At 43.3% G+C, this 21,376-nt stretch overlaps 1 protein-coding gene across 12 annotated transcripts in view; it reads left to right on the forward strand.

The window, feature by feature from the left end:
* Positions 1-21,376, forward strand: part of SLC8A1 (solute carrier family 8 member A1) — a 776,612-nt gene that overhangs the window by 467,847 nt on the left and 287,389 nt on the right. The gene's annotated exons all lie outside the window — the stretch shown is intronic.

Genomic DNA, 21,376 nt, shown 5'->3' on the forward strand with positions numbered 1-21,376 from the left:
TTAAATATTAATTACGAAAGCTATAAAAACGTTCCATTCAAATCAAATTTTCATAATTCCTACCAATAAAACCTACCAATAACTGTTGTGTTATAAGTTAAAATAAAATTGATTAAAAAAAAATTTAAATTATTAAAATATGTGGGTATGTTCTTAACACTGACCTCTCTTGTACCTACACCTAACGCTTACCTCCCCTGTACTTACACCTAACACTGACCTCCCACGTACCTACATCTAACACTGACCTCCCACGTACCTACACCTAACACTGACCTCCCAAATACCTAGACCTAACACTGACCTCCCACATACCCACACCTAACACTGACCTCCCCGTACCTACACCTAACACTGACCTCCCACATACCCACACCTAACACTAACCTCCCACATACCTACACCTAACACTGACCTCCCACGTACCTACACCTATCACTGACCTCCCACATACCTACACCTAACACTGACCTCCCAAGTACCTAGACCTAACACTGACCTCCCACATACCCACACCTAACACTGACCTCCCCGTACCTACACCTAACACTGACCTCCCAAGTACCTAGACCTAACACTGACCTCCCACGTACCTACACCTATCACTGACCTCCCACGTACCTACACCTAACACTGACCTCCCACGTACCTACACCTATCACTGACCTCCCCGTACCTACACCTAACACTGACCTCCTAAGTACCTAGACCTAACACTGACTTCCCACATACCCACACCTAACACTGACCTCCCACATACCTACACCTAACACTGACCTCCCATGTACCTAGACCTATCACTGACCTCCCAAGTACCTAGACCTATCACTGACCTCCCACATACCCACACCTAACACTGACCTCCCACGTACCTACACCTATCACTGACCTCCCACATACCTACACCTAACACTGACCTCCCAAGTACCTAGACCTAACACTGACCTCCCACATACCCACACCTAACACTGACCTCCCCGTACCTACACCTAACACTGACCTCCCAAGTACCTAGACCTAACACTGACCTCCCACATACCCACACCTAACACTGACCTCCCACGTACCTACACCTAACACTGACCTCCCACATACCCACACCTAACACTGACCTCCCACGTACCTACACCTAACACTGACCTCCCACGTACCTACACCTAACACTGACCTCCCACGTACCTACACCTAACACTAACACTGACCTCCCCTGTACCTACACCTAACACTGACCTCCCACGTACCTACACCTAACAGTGACCTCCCCTGTACCCACACCTAACACTGACCTCCCAAGTACCTACACCTAACGCTGACCTCCCTCATACCTACATATAACACCTCCCACGTACTTACACCTAACACTGACCTCCCACATACCTACACCTAACACTGACCTCCCACGTACCTACACCTAACACTGACCTCCCTCATTCCTACACTTAATACTTACCTACCACGTACCTACACCTAACACTTACCTCCTCTGTGCCCAAACCTAACACTGAAGTCCCTCATACCTACACCTAACACCTCCCCCTGTAGCTGCACCTAACACTTACCTCCCCATACCTGCACTTAACACCTCCCCTCGTACAGACACCTAACACTTACCTCCCCTTACCTACTACACCTAACACTGACCTCCCCCGTACCCACAACTAACACTTACCTCCCCTGTACCTACACCTAACACTGGCCTTTCCCATACCTACACCTAACACTGACACCACAGCTAGGAGTTCCACTACAATCCCTGTCATAGTCCATCAGAGCCTAGGGTCAATTTTATGTATGTTTTTCAGGATGTGGGAGGAGATGATGCAGTTGTGATTTTTGGACACCTGTCGGGGCATTAAAATAAAATTTAGATCTTTTGCATTTTAATCTTAATTGTAGCTGTGTGCATAGGGGGGTAGAATCAGAAGTAGAACATATGCATGCACATTAATCACAGTTACAGATTTACAAATAATGCTAAAGGTGATCCTAACATTTCATGAAGAACGTGTAATTAGGTAATTATTGCTTTAGCATACTACATAGCTGTAATCTCTATGGGCAAAAACCTCAGGTCAGCAGTAGAATTCATATGCTAACAGCTAAATGAATTATTTGAATGCTGTTCTATTCTGCTTTTGAAATTGAATCTAGATTTAAAGCCAGGATCTGAAGAGGGAACACACATCTACTAATTGTGAGGCCTTTTGTTTTGTTTTAATTAGATGACTTAGGGCTCTCTGAGGAAAAGACAGTGAAAGCTGCAGAGAAACATGTCTTCTGATAATCTAATGCTTAATATAATAGTGGGCAGCTGACAGTGCCTGGGCTTAAAGAGGAACTCCAGTGAACATTTTACTGTTGGCAGGTGATGTAGCTGCTGCATGGTTTTTGGCAGTTGGAAAAAGCTGTAAACAGCTATTTTCCACAATGCAACAAGGTTCACAGACAGGAAACTGCCAAAAGTTCAAACTTTTCTTGTGAGAGGGGTTTCCTGTGGGGGGGGGGGGGGGGGGTTCACCACAATATCAGTCATACAGCGTCCCCTGATGGACTGTTTGTGAAAAGTAATAGATTTCTCATGTAAAAGGGGGTATCAGCTACTGATTGGAATAAAGTTACATTTTTGGTTGGAGTTTCTCTTTAAGTCTTCCAGATATTGTCTTTCAATTTATTTCTGGAGGATACAGAGGAACAGAAACCCAGTTTCTAAAATGTGTCAATACTGTATGAATGAGTCCTGATCTGTCAGCTTTGTACATTGCTGTCCGTATGTGCCCATTCAAAATTCTGCCATTTTTGAATGGCTATAGTTGGGCCCTGTTTCCTCTTGTGCCATATGCTGGCACTCGTTCTGGTGTGATTACGCTTCCGAATGCCTCTAGCCGTGCCATGCATAGCGATGGATATTCTCAAGCATGATGCAATAACTTGCTGGCTGCCTTTCACATTTTAAAGGCTACGTGCAAATCAGGTTAGTAGACAATGGGATTGGGGCAAATATACTTAAAGGGAACCTAAACTGAGAAGGATATGGATTTTTTATTTTAAAAATAATACCAGTTGCCTGACTCTCATTCTGATCCTGTATCTCGCATACTTTTAGCCACAGCCCCTCAACAAGCATGCAGGGCAGGTGCTCTGACTGAAGTCAGACTGGATTAACTGCAGGCTTGTTTCAGGTGTGTGATTCTCAGTTTAGGTTCCCTTTAAGGTACCCATACATCTTTCGATCTGCCACCAAAGCAACCATCAGATAGATTCCTCTCTGGTCAAATCTGATTAGAGAGTAATATATGGTCTGCCCACACACTGCAGACCGATTATTGGAAATAATCCTAGCACCATCACCTCTGCCTGCTGGGCTTGCAATCCCCCCCCCCCCATCCCCACCGGGCTGCGGGTGAGGGCTGCAGGCCCACTTGTCACATGGCATGACTCCTCGCCTCCTTTACCCCTTGACACTGCCACGCGTAGTGACATCAATACGCGTGACAGTGTTATGTGGTACGAATCCAATTGGAGAGAGATCTGTCGCCTGCCCATACACCGCAAACCGATTCACGATCAATTTCAGCATGTAGTCTCTCAGGAAACAGCCTTGTGTCGCCACCCCCATTGCTGTCCCCTCCCCCCACTGCAGTATACTGTGTCGGGGGTCCCAGTGTGTTTGTTGCTCACCCCAACCCAAAATTGGTTGCATCATTGATCGGTCATGCTCTTGGCTGCACCAATTTTTATCTGATCCAATTATAATCGAATTTGGATGGTCGATGGGCTGCCAAGTCTCCTGATGTATGATCACCTTTATGGATCAACCCAAAAGAGTCTAATCTTGGTGCTTTTGGAGTTGTTTTTAATTTTCCATACTCATCAGCGTACAGCGCTCTGTATCTGGGAAATGATTTGCTTTTTAGATTATTTGAATTCCATTTGAGTTGGCAAAGTTTTGTCTGTGCCTCACAGCTGGCATTAGACATCTTGTCAGGCAGAGCAGACACACATCACAGACAAGTAGAGCTAGCATTGGCTGAGAGTGCCATCAAACTTATGACAAGCAGCCCACAGTGTCCCTGCAGAGATCACAGACAGGACAAGTGTCTCAGCTTTTGGGGTCAGTTCGGAATTGTTATAAAAAACAGACAAACTCCCAGAGTGTATAATATTTTCAAGAAGCTAGGGCTGTGACTGTGTTACAGGACCTGTCATCCATTGCTGTCTATTATAAGGATGCAGAGATGGGGAATCACTCTGCCAAGCAGGCTGTGCAGTTTTCTCCCCTGTACTACATTTCACTAAGAAAATTCCTCAGTGCTTTAAAGTGGACCTGAACTCTTGCACAAGACAGAAGGAAAACAGGGAGGAATGCACTCTGTATGTATTCAGAGAGTTAAGCCTGTCTAATTCCCCCTCATCTGTGACTAATCAAAACTGTAATTTGATCTCTCAGCTGTGTCAGCTGGCTGCCTCTGCAAAGCAGCTAATTTGTAAACACAGGATGTTACCCTATGTTTGCTTCCATGAAAGCAGGAAGTAGTGCATTTGTATCAGCTGTAACAAAGAAATGTTTTCTTAAAGGTTATTATGCTATTGCTTATCGTTTAGAGCAGAGAGGAAGTTCTCAGTTCAGGTCCGCTTTAACAGAGATAGGAAGATCTAACTAGTGTTAAATTCAGTATATAGAACGTTACAGGTTGTAGCGGCTCCAAGCAAGTAACCTAGAAATGGTGCTGTAGTGTGACATATGCAGAGATGCACTCGTTTCCCCAAACTGCATCAAAATGTGAGACACAGAAAAATCTCTGATTTTTAAATGCCTATTTAATATGGTTGATCCATCTGGCCATCCATATGTGATCCACAAATGAGAACCAGGCAGCTACTATACAGCTAGTTTCAATCTAAAACAAATAAAAAAAATTGCTTCAACCACCTTATATAATCAAACACAGTAAACAATGTTGGCATGCTGGGACATGATAAAAACAGGCTATTTGGCCCGCCGTACCACTGAAAGAGGAAAAACAAAAACGTGATTGGTGGCAGCTGTTGAAAAGTAATCCAGAATTCATTATTGGCTCCTCCGTGTACTTTTTGCTGCCACTGTAGCAAGTTAAGGCTAAACCCAATGTCCTGGTGTAATGGGATCAGTTACGTTCTACCCTGATGTAGGCCTTCAATATTGCTTAATATCGGCTTCTGGCTGGAAACAGCACTTTTTGTCTCTTGCTTACCGAGAAGCAATGAATCTATTAATGGGATTCTCGTTCCTATTTAATTCACCCTGAAAAGTGTTGTGTTTGCTCTTAGAGTATTGTGGAGCTGCTAGCTGTATACATGAAGGGTGATACATTCAATAGACAGATACATATATTTTGGTGCTTGTTGGATACAATTACAGAGCGATCACAGCAGGAGACACGCAATGTAATCCGAGAAGATAATAAGAAAACAAGAACACTGGGACAAGCGCAGGAAGGAAACGTCGCCTTGACTTCTGGGATTTTGTTCCTATTTCCAATAAATGTCAGCCCATTATTAGATTAGCAACATTCAGGTAAAAAACTATTTGTCAAATTCATATGTAGATATTGGCAAGCCTGAGACGTCTGCTGCCCAAGTGTTGTCGGAATGTGTTTCATTGTCCAGGGATTGTTTTACTGCAGTTTCTGAGACGGAAAGTCAGATTGTGGCTTCCATTTGGCTTATATTGGAGTTGTTCGTCTGATGGAGCTGATCATTGGCCATTTACAAATTCTAAACAGACAAGCCTATTATGGCATGGCTGCATCTTTCTCCCCAAACAATAAGCTTCAGCTACTGTCATACTGTGAAAAGGTCTTTTGTTTTTAGTACATAGTTTGGGTTTTCTTGCTCAATCCATGGCTGTTTGCTTTAAAGTGCACCCAAGGCGACCCTAAGGTTAAAAAAAACACAGACTTACCTAAGAAAAGGGAAGCCTCTGGAATCTCTGGAGGCTTCCTGTATCCTCCTGGAGACCGCTGTAGCTGCCTGAGACCCTCCTGAAGATTGCAACCATCATGCATGGGCGTGGCTGTACTGCACTTGTGGGAATACGCCTGTGCCTGTGCAGTAGTATAGAGACCCTCATGCACGAGTGGGTCCACCTTACTGTGCAGGCATGGCTGTACTTGCGCAGACCCAGAATGGCCGCGCTCGTGCATGAAGAGGAGCGCAGCCTCGATCTAAAATCTGACAAGCTTTGGATTTCTTTCAGGGGTACGCAAGCAGCAACTGTGGTGGCCAAGAGGAAGTGGGAAGCCTCTGCAGGTTCCAGAGGCTTCCCTCTTAGGTGAGTATCTGTTTTTTACCCTCAGGTACACTTTAATGTGAAGGCAGTTTAATAAAGAAATGGCTCGTCTTACGTATCACTGAGCCGTGTGAGAAGTATGTTTGTCTGAACTAAAACTATAAAATGTCAGCCCTATAAATCATTTTATTTGCGTCTTTCTGAGTTGGGCCTGTGATGAATTGGCGTCATGGATACAGTTGAAATCAGAGCGGCAATCTTTTCTTGAAAGGGGAAATCTCCTTAGGTACCTCAGGGAGATGTCTGCATCATAGTGAAACACTAGCACAGACATTTAAGATGGAGGATGTTGAATGAATCTGAGCCCATTCTCGGTTGTCGAACTCAGCCGCTCTCTTAACAGCTTTATGGTCGGAAAAATCAGGTTGTTTATAATGGAAGACCCCTGGCTAATCATTCATGGACATCTTCATTTATGACAACTGATAATTACCCGATTCTCCTTGTCACTATTTTTTTTTAATGCTTTCAAGAGCCGGACAGTCAATTACTTAGCATGTTTCTCCTTTCACGATGACAGATACTAAGACAATATTCACCAGAATATCTTGCTGGCCTTGTCATATGGATGACTTAGTGTAACAAGATGCTATGCTAATCACGTAACTCATTATATCACAAGATACAGGAAGGGCCCCTTAGCAGCTGCACAGTCTGCTATGGCTACATTTACACTTTTAAGTAAGGATTCATAAACAGAAGCTTCATTGCTGGTTTGTGATGCTCGATGCAGGCTGTGATGGATAACCCATCACAATGGATTCTATGAAAAGAAGCATCAGTTGGATTAATGGTTTCCTCTTACTATATTTAACACTACTGTGTTTCCTCAAAAGTAAGTCCTGTCCTGAAAATAAGCCCTAGCTGGAATTTTGAACATGCTCGAAATATAAGCTCTACCCTGAAAATAAGCCCTAACAGCAGTTAAAAAGGAGGAAGAGGCGGGGACAAAACGGTGCGCTGCTGCTCGGGAACTCATGGAAAAGCATGTAATCAGTTTGATCAGCTAATAGATGTGTAAGGTTCTGATTTGCTGTGATGACTTCCCGGTTTAACACATGATCATGAGCAGCAAATCAGAACCTTACAAATCTATCAGCTGATCAAACTGATCACATGCTTCTCCCTGAGTTCTCCTAAGCATTGCCATCCCTACCAGCAAGCGGGGACACAGCGGTGCGGTGCCGATCAGGCACCGGTCTTGTCATCCCAGCACACAACAAGGTTATCAGCTGTGTGCAGGGATGACAGGGCAGGTGCCTGATCAGTACATGGTGTTCATAGACATATGTCATCCTGTGAAAATAAGCCCTAGCACATCTTTTGAAGCAAATCATTGTAAGAGGTGCAAACCTGGCAAGCCTTGGGGTAATTATTAGGAGGGTATATTTCTATTCCAGCACCAGGACAGGACCAACAGTAAAGAGGTTGTTGGAGAGACAGATATTTTACCTTGCATGAGAAGGCAATAGTTACCCTAATGTATTTAGTATGGGTCTCACAACATTGTATGGATTGTGATGGCAAGTCTGGAAAGCTTCATACCACATAGTCAGTGGACGAGTCATTGCACATGGCTGCTTTTGTAATCACTCTCACTACAGTTGGCACAGAACACGCCTTTGTCTTTTCTGTGCTTTTGAATATTTTGGTTTGATGCCCAGTTAATACTACAGCCCTGTTTATTATTCTGGTAGTAGCTGGATTCCTGGGTCATTTCAGTGCAGGCAGACAGTAGTTTATCCTCTGTTATTCCACCTTCCCGGACTATACGCCGAGCTGGGGCATACAGCATTTTATATATTCAGGCATTTATTTCCAGTTGCCGGGCAGGCGGAAGAGTTTGACAGTGATGCAGTGGAAGGAAGAAATAGAGAAACTGTCTGGTTTAAAGTGCTGTTCTTTTTCTAACAGACATTTCTGCACCATTCTTCAGTTTTTCCGAGCACAGCTAAGGATTAAATAAGTGGCAGGTTACATTGCCCATTTGGCTTCCCATGCTCAGGCAGGCAGAACATCACTGACTCATTCAGTGCTGAGGGCGCCGGTAGCATCTCCACACACTCCACCGCGCTGACAGCTCTGTGGTGCCGGCACAAAGGGTTAACTCTTCACCCAACACATCGACTCATTCGCAGACTGTTCTGCTAGGGAAGGTCTCCAGCAAGACGTGATGCACAATGTATTTCAAAGATATGCCTGGGAGGTGTTACCTTTCCTTTATTTGTGGGTATTTTAGTCTGATGTGCATGAATTATTTATCTTTATTCAGTATGAATCTGTAATTCTGATTTACAGCGCAAAGATAAAAGCAGGACCTTTCTTTCCATGAGGCAAGGCGCAGCTTTTGCTTTAGGCATTGCAGTCTAAGGGCTGACAGAGACAACAAGGGCTTTAAAGTAGAACTCTGGGTTAAAACAGTTTGCTGTATAGAAACCCCTGTCTCTGCATTCAAAGGGAAATACTACTTTTGATGAAAAAAACAAACAAACAAAAAGTCACATTTTCAGTTTTGCGCTCAGTTTGGTTTGATTCTCTACATATAATGTATGCAAGGATTGATAGCAAGCATTTTTTTCAGCTTGATTGCATTGCTTTTTTGGGCTTATAAAACTAAATAATTTTACAGGGGGTTTTACTAAAACAATGTTTGCTAACAGTTAATGGATTAGTCGTGGTGTTGACAAGGCTACATTTATACTCATTGTGCCCCTAGGCACAACAGGTTTTATCAACAAACCTGTTGTTGATAAAAAGCTGACAGTATCTTGTCTACTTCAATGTGGACTCGCCTCCTTGAAGTAGACAAGATACTGTCAGCTTTTTATCAACAACAGGTTTATTTATATACTCCAGTCAACCATGCAACGCGTTTCGCAGGTATATTCCTGCTTCCTCAGGCAATAACAAATAGGAGTACATGCAGTACAGTCTCAAGGTCACGATAAGCGTTGCATGGTTGTCTGGAGTATATAAATAAACCTGTTGTTGTTAAAAAGCTGACAGTATCTTGTCTACTTCAAGGAGGCGAGTCCACCACCACCTCCTGAGGAATTTTAAACTTTTTAGTACCTTTTATCCTGCTGGCACCTCTGTTCACTCTTATATTACCAATATCCACCCCTGGTGGAGGAGTCGATCCCCATCTCTTTTTTCCTGATCTACAGAGAGCGACTTTTAATCCTGAGTGAGGACAGGTCTAATCTCCTCACCTGCCTGTACAGTGGTTACCTAGGAGGTAGCCCACTTTTCTGAGTATATACACTATATACTTTTCAACTCCAACCTATTGTTTTGCTTACTACACTATATTGGGCTCTCGGTGTCCCCACTTTTGTTTAATGCACTTTCTATAGTGAAGGGCGGGCAAATCAGGCAGAGGAGAGTAAGGTAGGAAATTACATCAAGATTGGCTTCAAAATAGCCACACTTAAAATGGGAAATGCTAAAAAGGATTTTCTCTTTTTTTACTGTAGAAAAAAATCACTAAAATCAAAACGTGGACAGTGCAGTACATATGTTATGTAAGTAGAGCAAGTATTTATATGTGTTTTTTTCTGAGATAGTATGGCTGACAGCTCCTCTTTAAATTGCAAAAAGACTGGTGCTGTTTTTTTTTATTAAAATTGAATTTCCCTATACATTTCAAAAATACTCAGCTCCACTTATCCAAAAATACTAAAAAATGTAATTGTAGCAATATACAATGTAGGAGGAATGGGAAGATGGAACAGTAAGGAAATTAAATAGGATAGTCCAGAGGCTTCCCCCATCTTCCTCGACCCTACCAATCCAGTTCTGGGACCCTCTAAACATATTCCACAAGACCTTATCAAATATGTTCCATGAGGCTTCTTCTTCCGTGCTGCTCCGTGCTGCTGTGAAGGCCCCTCTATGCAGGGTGGCCACGCCCATACACAGACGGGAGTGCAGCCTCGAAGAAGCAGGGGGTCCCAGCGAGCAGCGGTAGGGTGAAGGAGGATTGGAGAAGTCTCTGGACCATCCAGAGGCTTTCCTCTGCTGACGTATGTATTTAACTTTTCAACCCTCGCAGGTTTGCTTTAACATTTATATTCAATGGATCCATATCATAGGAAGCAAATATAATTTCAAATGTCTTGAAATATAATTATAATTATACAAAGGTTACAAATGCAGGGAACTGTGTAATATCCTGACTTTTGGCGAAGCGGTTAATTCCGCTTTTTCTCTGCACATCCCATTTGTTCCTTTTTATATCTAGTCTGCTGCTAAACTGCTACTCTGTACAGATTTTCTTCTTTTCCTCCTCGCCATTCACGCAGCATATGTTCATGGATCATAATAAATCCTTACACTTTTTCATAAACTAAATGTCATCTTCCAAGGACAAAGAGTATTATACAAATGATAGTGGTGATTATTTCTTCTATGAAATCCTGTGGCCTTGCTGTGCTCTAGAACCCAATCAATAATGCTGATTAAGACTTAAGCCCTTATCATGTGGACAGAACATTTGACTCCAGAGAATATTAAATAGTCTTATTGACCCACTTTCTACAGTATAACGGCGCATAAAACAGTTTCTAGCACAAACATTTACAGTGCAATTATTCCTGCTAGAATCAGCCAGTAGAAGCATATAGCAGTGTAATATTCAGTTTGTAATGGTGACCAGATACAAAATGATCCAAATAAAGGGGGGATCTGTTACAAGGATCAAGTAGGCAGAAATTGAACAAAGACAAGACAAAGGACATTTATATTGTGCTTTTCTCCTGGTGGACTTAACCCTCCTGGCGGTATAAAAAAATACGCCAGGAGGCAGCGCGGCAGTTTTTTTAAAAAAAAAAATTTCTATATCATGTAGCGAGCCCAGGGCTCGCTACATGATAGCCGCTGCTCAGCGGCATCCCCCCGCCCTCTTCGATCGCCTTCGGCGATCTCCGATCAGGAAATCCCGTTCAAAGAACGGGATTTCCTGGAGGGCTTCCCCGGTCGCCATGGCGACGGGTGGGATGACGTCACTGACGTCGGGACGTCATTGGGAGTCCCGGGCCACCCCTCGGCGCTGCCTGGCACTGATTGGCCAGGCAGCGCACGGGGTCTGGGGGGGGGGCGCGCGCCGCACCGGATAGCGGCGATCGGGCGCGCAGCGGCGGCGATCGGGGTGCTGGCGCAGCTAGCAAAGTGCTAGCTGCGTCCAGCAAAAAAAAAATTAAACAAATCGGCCCAGCAGGGCCTGAGCGGCACCCTCCGGCGGCTTACCCCGAACTACGTTCGGGGTTACCGCCAAGAAGGTTAAAGCACCAGTAGCAGAGTTAGGAAGTTTTGCACAGGGTCTCCTCACTGACTAAGGGCCTATTTCCACTACATGTAGATTGGATGCAGAAAAACTGACTCCAATAAATGCCTATGGGAAAATCTGCATCGGAAAAATCACGTTTAGTGGAAACAGGCCCATGGGCATTCATTGGAGTCAGTTTTTCTGCATCCATTCTGCTTCCAATCTGCGTGTAGTGGAAACAGGCCCTTACTGAACAGGAAGAGCAAAGATTTGAACCCTGGTCTCCTGTGTCAGAGGCAGAGGCCTTAACCAGTACACTATCCAGGCACCAAATGAAGATGATGTCCATGCTGGTAAAACAGGTTTCCACCCAGGAAACCATCACTTGTTGGACAGTATGAATTACCATTTGTTAAAGGAGAACTGTAGTGAGAGGTATATGGAGGCTGCCATATTTATTTCCTTTTAAGCAATACCAGTTGCCTGGCAGCCCTGCTGATCTATTTGGCTGAAGAAGTGTCTGATTCACACCAGAAACAAGCATGCAGCTAATCTTGTCATATCTGTCAAAATTGTCAGAAAAACCTGATCTGCTGCATGCTTGTTCAGGGCTATGGCTGAAAGTATTAGAGGCAGAGGATCAGCAGGATAGCCAGGTAACTGGTATTGCTTAAATGGAAATAAATATGGTAGCCTCTATACACCTCTCACTACAGTTCTCCTTTAAAGTGGACCCAAATTAAAAATACAAGATTTCAGAAATAAAACCTATTTTCTAAATTATAATAATAAATAGCAGCCTTTTTTCAGCTGCATGATGACAAATATAAAATATTTTACATTTATTGGAGGAACCCGTCCCTTCCTTTCATATTGCCGGGACAGAATCCGGCAAACTGGTGGAGTAGGTGGTGTCCGGCAAAGGAGGAATTGCTAATGGCTGCCACCTGTATAACCCTAGTTTTTAACCTCTCTGGCGGTCAATTAGAACCGCCAGGGGGCAGCGCATCACTATTTTTTTTTTTATTTTTTTTTTAAGTCATGTAGCTAGCCTAGCGCTAGCTACATGATAGCCGCTGAGCAGCGGCATCCCCCTACCTACTGCGATCGCCTCCAGCGATCAGCGGAAGCAGGAAATCCCGTTCAGAACAGGATTTCCTGCTGGGCTTCCCCGGTCGCCAGTTACAGTTCCCCGGTCGCCAGTTACAGTTCCTCTTTAAAGGGATTCCGAGCAGTGCAGAAACTATGGAAAGATGCATACCATTTTGAAGCTCTCTTTCTCCTCTTTCCAACGACACATAAACCGCCACCCTACGCCTTTTAGTTTTCGCTATTTTCGCGATCGAAATCGTGGCAGCCGTGATTTCAATTGCAAAAATAGTGAAAACTAAAAGGCGTAGGGTGGCGGTTTATGTGTCGTTGGAAAGAGGAGAAAGAGAGCTTCAAAATGGTATGCATCTTTCTATAGTTTCTGCACTGCTCTGAGTCCCTTTAACCACTTAACATCTCAGTCGTTTTCAGCTTATGCATCCGAGCAATGTTCACCTCTCATTCATTAGCCTATAACTTTATCACTACTTATCACAATGAACTGATCTATATCTTGTTTTTTCCGCCACCAATTAGGCTTTCTTTGGGGGGTACATTTTGCTAAGAACCACTTTACTGTAAATGCATTTTAACAGGAAGAATAAGAAAAAAAATGAAAAAATTCATTATTTGTCAGTTTTCGGCCATTATAGTTTTAAAATAATACATGCCTCCATAATTAAAACCCACATATTGTTATTGCCCATTTGTCACGGTTATTTCACCATTTAAATTATGTCCCTATCACAATGTATCGCGACAATATTTTATTTGGAAATAAAAGAGCATTTTTTTCCGTTTTGCATACATCACTATTTACAAGCTTATAAAAAAAAAATAGAGAGAAATATTTCATCTTTACATAGATATTTAAAAAGTTTAGACCCTTAGGTAAATATTTATGTTTTTTTTTTATAGTAATGTTTTTTTTGTTTTTATTTGGGGAAATATTGGTGTAGTGTAATGTTTTTGGGTATTTACTTGTAGTTTTACTTTTTGGCCACAAGATGGCAATCTCGATTTTTTTTACATGACGTCACTCTAAGCGTACAATGTACGCTTAGAGGGACACAGCTTCAGAAAGAGCGAAGCTTCCGAGAGAAGCTGTCGCTTTTTCAGCGGGGGAGAGGAATCAATGATCGGGCTCCCTAGCCCGATACATTGATTCCGTGGCTACCGACTCCGCGGCCGGGAGTGCGCGTGCACGCGCGCGATCGGCCGCGGGAGCGCGCCTGTCCTCCTTGACGTTTTTATACGTCAAGGAGGACAAAGTGGTTAAAGAGGAACTGTAACCAAAGATTGAACTTCATGCCAATCAGTAGCTGAAACCCTCTTTCCCGTGAGGAATCTTTACCTTTTCTCGAATAGATCATCGAAGGGTCTGTATGGCTGATATTGTGGTGAAACCCAGGGCCGAGCCTGGGCGGGTGCTGCGGGTGCAAGGCACCCAGGCGCCTGCCTCTGAGAGGCGCCGCCCGGCCGCCGCTCTCCCCCTGTGGCCGCCGCTCGCTCGCTCCCTTCCTCCCTCTAGCCGCCGGCGCTGCGTCAGACCTCGATCAGGCGGGCGGGCGCTAGGACCTAGCACGCCGCACTGATATGCGGAAGTGACATCACTTCCGCATATAGAGCGGGTGCGCCTGGCGCCTTCTTACTGGTCGGGTCGCCCGCTGATTGAGGTCTGAAGCTGCTGCAAGGTGAGGAGGGAGCGGCGGCGGCAGAGGCAGCAGCGGCGGGAGGGGAGGGTGGGGTGCGCTCCTGTCACTACCTAAACGGGGACCCTATACCCCCTGGCTACCTATCCTGGGCACATATTACCCCCTGGCTACCTATCCTGGGCACATATTACCCCCTGGCTACCTATCCTGGGCACATAATACCCCCTGGCTACCTATCCTGGGCACATATACCCCCTGGCTACCTATCCTGGGCACATATACCCCCTGGCTACCTATCCTGGGCACATATACCCCCTGGCTACCTATCCTGGGCACATATACCCCCTGGCTACCTATCCTGGGCACATATACCCCCTGGCTACCTATCCTGGGCACATATACCCCCTGGCTACCTATCCCGGGCACATATACCCCCTGGCTACCTATCCCGGGCACATATACCCCCTGGCTACCTATCCCGGGCACATATACCCCCTGGCTACATATCCTGGGGACACTGGCTGTTTGTCATTATGTGCATTTGCTGGTGAAAAGCAGTCTCTTGTTATGTGAATTTGCTGGTGAAAAGCAGTCTCTTGTTATGTGCATTTGCTGGTGAAAAGCAGTCTCTTGTTATGTGCATTTGCTGGTGAAAAGCAGTCTCTTGTTATGTGCATTTGCTGGTGAAAAGCAGTCTCTTGTTATGTGCATTTGCTGGTGAAAAGCAGTCTCTTGTTATGTGCATTTGCTGGTGAAAAGCAGTCTCTTGTTATGTGCATTTGCTGGTGAAAAGCAGTCTCTTGTTATGTGCATTTGCTGGTGAAAAGCAGTCTCTCGTTATGTGCATTTATATGGGGAAAAGCAGTCTCTCGTTATGTGCATTTACATGGGGAAAAGCTGTCTCTTATGTGCATTTAGTGGGGAATTTTTGTCAGTAAAAATCTTTTGTCAGTAAATTTTTAGGTATTTGTCAGTAAAAAATAACGTGAAAGGTTGGCAACACTGGCAGGCTGTGTGGTGCAACGGGAAAGATACAGGCAGCCCACCTTGGGCTTGGCAGGGGGGAGGAGCCGACGTCAGCGAGCGAGAGTAGGGTGGCCGCAGGCAGCCATAAATACGCAGTGTGTGACTGCGTCGCACTCGCAGAGCCTCTCAGCCTGAGTCAGTCCAGAGACTAGCAGGCTGTCACTCGCAGGAAGCCAAAGCCAGCCAGGAGCAAGCCCATGGAAGAGGGGTAGGAATGGGGTATCACATGCATGCGTAAAGAGGTGGAAGGTGTGGGTGTGATTAGGAAGGACATGGGTGTGGTTATGTGGTTGGGCGTGGTTAATTTAACCACTCCCATAGGCGCCAGAGAAAATCTTGCACCCAGGTGCCAGGCACCCCAGGCTCACCCCTGGTGAAACCCCTCCCACAATGTGATGTCAGGACCTAGGTTCTTACATTGTGGGAAATAATGACTGTTTTCAACTGCCAAGCAACCAGTATATGCCTCTGTGTATATGTATATTTATAATACAAACAAACAACCTTTTAGCCGATTGCATTGTTAGTGGGCGTGGCTATAGATAATGGCAGTTGGTGCTGTCTAGTTTTTCATGTCTGCCAGTAGTAAAGATAATTACATGCAGGCTGACTGTGGATAAAACAACATGAACAAATTACATGGCGAATATCAATCATTTCTTGATCTCTATTCTATTTTGTAACTTCTCACTTTGCATGCATTATTTTATTTTTTCCTTTTTTCGCTAAAGTTTCTCTTTAAGCGCTTTTACATGGGCAGCTGACAGGGGGGATATATGACCCTGCTTATTGCTTGACTGCCTTTCAGGGGGAGAGGTGGGATTGGTCAAGGTCGCTGGCTCTACCTTCCTGGCAACTGAACCTGCACTTCTTTCTATAGTAAAAAAAGCATTGAAGAAATTAATATTTAAAATGCAGCTTCTCTAGTGATGAGCACAAATTTTGCATAATCGTAATTTTGCATCGTAATTCGCAACTATGATGCAAAATCGTAATGCAAAATTTGGGGTAAAATCATAATTTCATTTGTAAACATAATCAGGAAACTTAATTTTGCATAATTTGTGTGTAATTTGGTGCGACATTAGTGGTTAATAGCTAAGCCTCCATACATGCTATTGTCATCAGAATTGCTATTGTCATCAGAATTGCTATGTGTGTTAAGAAGAATAGTTGAAAAAGGACAAACAAAATAATTTTTCAAAAACACCTTGTAGTTTTTGAGAAAATCAAATTTAAGAATGCAAAGGGAACATTATTTTTAAACTGTAATTTTTCTGAGCTTAAAGGGGAACTTCAGCCTACAGCCAACAAACATACTATCATCAAGTTACATTAGTTATGTTAATTAGAATAGATAGGTAATATAATCTCTTACCCACACTGTTTTAAAAGAACAGGCAAATGTTTGTGATTTATGGGGGCTGCCATCTTTGTCATGGGGGCAGCCATCTTTTTGGTTGAAAGGAGGTGACTAGGAGCAGGAGACACCGTTCCAACTGTCCTGTGTCCTGATTACCCCTCCCAGTTGCACACCCTAGGCTTCAAATGTCAAATTCAAAATGTCAAAAAAAAAAATTGCACCAAAACAGCAGAACGAGAACAACAACATCAGAAATCCCATCATGCTTCGCACAGCATCAGGGGAAAAAAGCCTGGGCAGTTTTCTTCTGTGCAGCTAAAAATGAGGCTTGTATAAGAGAAACAAAGTTCTGATGCCGTGAAACTGTTAAAGAAACACCAGGGCTTTTTAGTGCTGCTGAGTCGATTTTTAGTCCGGAGGTTCACTTTAATATACATTTTTCTTTTTTTAATTTCTTTTACAGTTTTAAAATCGATTTTCTCAAGCTGCAAGGCTTTTTGAAAAAATATTTTTTGACTTGCTCCCACTATTGCCCTTAACATACGTAGCAATTTTGCCGACAATAACAAGTATAGGGGCAAAATTACAAATGGATTATATGACATCAATTGAATGTCCACATCCTTGTTACATATCGCCGTCATTGCAAAAATGTATCTGATATTTCGCATGAACATAATTAGCAGATTACAATCATCACTAAGCTTTTCATGTGGCAATTAATGCAGCCTTCGACAGTGCAGCATTGTATCCAGGGTCAGGACCTGTTTCCCCTTCGACCCTCTCTCATGATTCATGTCTGGCACGGAACACATTCGGAATGGAATCTCTATGTTCTCTTCATAGGTTTCCCCCGGTCACTCTGGTTTCCTCTTACATCACTGCAGCATACAGGGGGTTAGTGGTTAATGGTGCAGCACAGCAGAATATGTCTCCTCCTCTGCTACGGTCTCTGAAGTGACCATTGTGAAGGCTTGCTTAAGCAAGAAAAGTACAGTGCTTGAGATGCTTGCCGACCAAATGAGACATAAGAAGCGGCAGATTACAGGACGCAAAGAACGAGTGACCATAGTAATCCTTTATGTGGATTCTAGGCTGTGCTTTCATGTAATTAGCTCCATTACAGATACAGAGCACTCCATTACTTGAATACAATTTCAGTAAAGAATAGCTGCATTATCTTGGGTCCTCGAATAGATCACAGTAAAGTGCATTGCAATGATACCTTAACGATACTGGTTATCTGAAATAAGGATTGTCTCGTGTTTTATTTCACCCGGCTTCAGCCAATCTTTTCCTTGGTGGTGCTACTCCCTCTTTAGGCCTCCGGCGCTTATAGCAGCTCATTAAACGACATGCTAGCAGATGTGTGGTTGTATACATTTGTTTGTTCGGATGATCATTAGTAAACACGTTTTAATTAGTTCCTGTTGTGTTCTGATGTGTTTTATTACGCTGCAACAAAATCACGTTAATAACTAGCCTGAGATAATAAACCATGGAAAGAAGATTCCCCCGAAAAAAATCATTTTAAAATGAAAGCAGTAGTTTACTTTTCCATGTTTCTTATTGTTAGAGAAGATGAGAAGGAGACATTACTCACACAATTTTTATATTTGACTCAGCTGTACCGGAGAAATTGCCTTTGGTAAATTAAATAAGATAGATAGCAAAAGGGTTCACTACTCCCTCATTTGCTTTGCTGCTCTCCCTCCCTTCTACTACTGCGATCAGTGACCACACATCTGCTGTGAGATTTGACAGCAATAAGTCCCTCTTCTTACACTTGCAGACAAACATGCAGGACCCAATGAAGGGAAGCTGCCCATAACGCTTTTACTGCTAGATTGCTAAGACCAGCATATGTATTTTTTACATTATATACATGAGTACTGCATACTGAAGGATTTTAGTTTTTGCCCAGTGATATACAATTTCCTCATTGAGACAGAAGAGATTTGTGTTATAGAGTATGCTTCTCATCAATAGCAATGTATTTTACTGTTTGCAAGCTAGATTGATTTTCCTATCAGTTAGATATTGTTTGACTGTAACCTCCCAATGATGCAATTTTAAGTCACCTATGCTGTCTAATACAGCATATGTCTAGTTTAAAGAGGAGCTGTCAGCCATACTATCTCAGAAAAAAAACATATATAAGTAGAGAAATATTTACTACTTAAATAACATGTATTGCACTGTCCACATTTTGATTTTAGTGATATTTATACAGTAAAAAAAAGAGAAAATCCTTTTTAGCATTTCCCATTTTAACTGTGGCTATTTTGAAGCCAATCCTGATGTCATATCCTCCTTTACTCTCCTCTTCCTGATTTGCCTGCCCTTCACTATAGAAAGCCCATTGGCTCAGCATGAGAAACATTGACCAATCAGAGAGGAACAGAGGTGTGGTAGGGGAAAACAGGAGGGAAAGAGGCTTCAGTCAATCAGAATGCATTAGTTAAGTCTGAGGAGAAGTAGAGAAGCAAAAAAGGACAACCCAGTATGCCCTGCAACTTCCTTTGTGCGGCAATGTACCAAATAAGAGTCAGGTAAACTGGGGAATGATCATTTATCAACAAGAAAAGTAATAGTGATTTTAACTTTTGGATTGCCTGGTTAGCATCCTTATTACTTGTTTACCAGATAAAAATAAAGAATTGATTTTTGATTTTATGCCCAACAGTTACACTTTAAGAAATGGATATGAACACCTAAAAATACTGTTGACTCTTTGCATGTGTAGCTCTCCCCAGGTGCACTCCAAAAGCTTAAAGTAAATCCACTTTTTTGTTGTCAACAACTTATGACTATGCTAAATGCTACTTGCTATTCCCTATTACTAACCCCATCAAGCCTTTCAACCATCTCCATCAAGCCTTTCAACCATCATAAGTATAATGAAAGGCCTGATTATGTAGGATGAGCAGCTTTGATTCAGAAGCTTGTGATCACTATAACGCTGGTATGTAATTTCCACATTGTGTGACATGCTTGCTTTAGGAGAAGATATGGTTATTTTATATTGCTATGCTGCAGTATCGCATTTTATATGAGTCTGTGCAAACCGGAATGTCAGAAGAAGATTTCTGAAATAAGCACCTCCAGCTATTCGCAACCGCCTGATTTTTTTTCTTCCCTTCTCGCCCAGCAGAAGCGGCCTCAGTATTTGTACAACAGACACGCCGCTAGAAGGACGTCCGCTGAATACTCATTGCCCGGTAGTGTAAAGTATTGTGTCGGCGTCAGCACTTTATATCATTCTGAATGTTTTGTTCCTGCATTGCCTCGGCAAGGACTCCCCTCTGGGAACAAACTTGATGTTTAGTTGTGGGCAGAAATCAAAGCGATCCAATCAGCCCTGTTTCCAGTGCGGAACTTTATGTCCAACTCTGACAGCTCGGAAATCGGATTGTCCATAGTAGCTAAACCAGAGTGACAGCTTTGACTCCAATTTTGTATATGAAAAGGGGAAATCAATCATGTCTCCTTACGAACTGATGAGAGTACATCTGCTGCAACACATATATGTTGTATAATATAACTGTGTCATTTAAGAAAGGCTGCATATCAGAATTTGTTTTAAAAAGATCTGTTTATAGGATTTCCATTCCCCTAATGTTGAATTATCTTAAAGTGATCCAGGGGTAAAAAAAAACTTTTAACATAATGAATTCTATATGTGTAGTACGGATGTAAAATAAAACATTCGTAGTATAGAAAAGAGTTTCATTGTCACAATCTCACCTTCACCTCGTTCCAGCGGAGAGAGTCAGTCACTTCCAGGTGTCGGCACAAATGACCAGGCTCCTTGCAGAGTGGGGATGTCATCTTCGGAGTTCCCGTGGGTGCAGGCAGGCTTCCTCGAGTGTTGCCAAGTGACGGCAGGGTGTGGGTAGTTCGGCGTACACTCTCCGGCACCATCACTAACCCGAAAGTGATTGGCTGTATTGCTAGAGTCATTCACTATTGGGGGAAGTGCATTCCTTTGGACAGTGTTGTTGGTGGCTCTTTCTTAATGCCTGACACTAGTAGCTCAGCGGGATAGGGTTAGTCACTGGAGCAAGCAGCTGGGTGTCATTCTATTGCCTTCTGTTGTGAACTGTTGCCTTACTACTCTCCTGACTGGTCCCTGGACCAACCTTTGCTAGTTTTGACCACTCCTCTGTCTCCCTTTTCTATACCTTTGTGTATGACCTTTGGCTAGTTTGACTACGTTATTGCATTACCCCGTTTGTCAGTCATCTGATTCCTGTGTGTGACCCTGGACTGTTTTCTCTGTGTTGCTGGTACCACTGTCTAGTGAGTCTTGGTGATTCCACTGTCTACTGTCAGTTTCTATATCTGGTGCATTAAGGCCTGGGTGTAAACATGTACCCATGATTTTTAGTTACCCCTCTAAGCAGACACTTTTTAAAAAACGCAATCTAGGTCTGCTGGATCATTAATGTTCTCCAGCTTCATTAATCAACTCTGATTGTTGTAGGATAAAAGCCGTTAGTTCTAATTATGTGCTTGTTCCCATTGTTTAGCACCTGGAACTCGATAGTGATATTTTAGGGTTTCCCTAAGGAGGCATTTCTATGAGAATATAAACATGGAAATACATTCAAGAGCGATTAATATTCTGCTATCCTTACAGTGTTTGT

The sequence above is a fragment of the Hyperolius riggenbachi genome, chromosome 4 (assembly GCF_040937935.1).
Source record: "Hyperolius riggenbachi isolate aHypRig1 chromosome 4, aHypRig1.pri, whole genome shotgun sequence".
NCBI lineage: Eukaryota > Metazoa > Chordata > Amphibia > Anura > Hyperoliidae > Hyperolius > Hyperolius riggenbachi.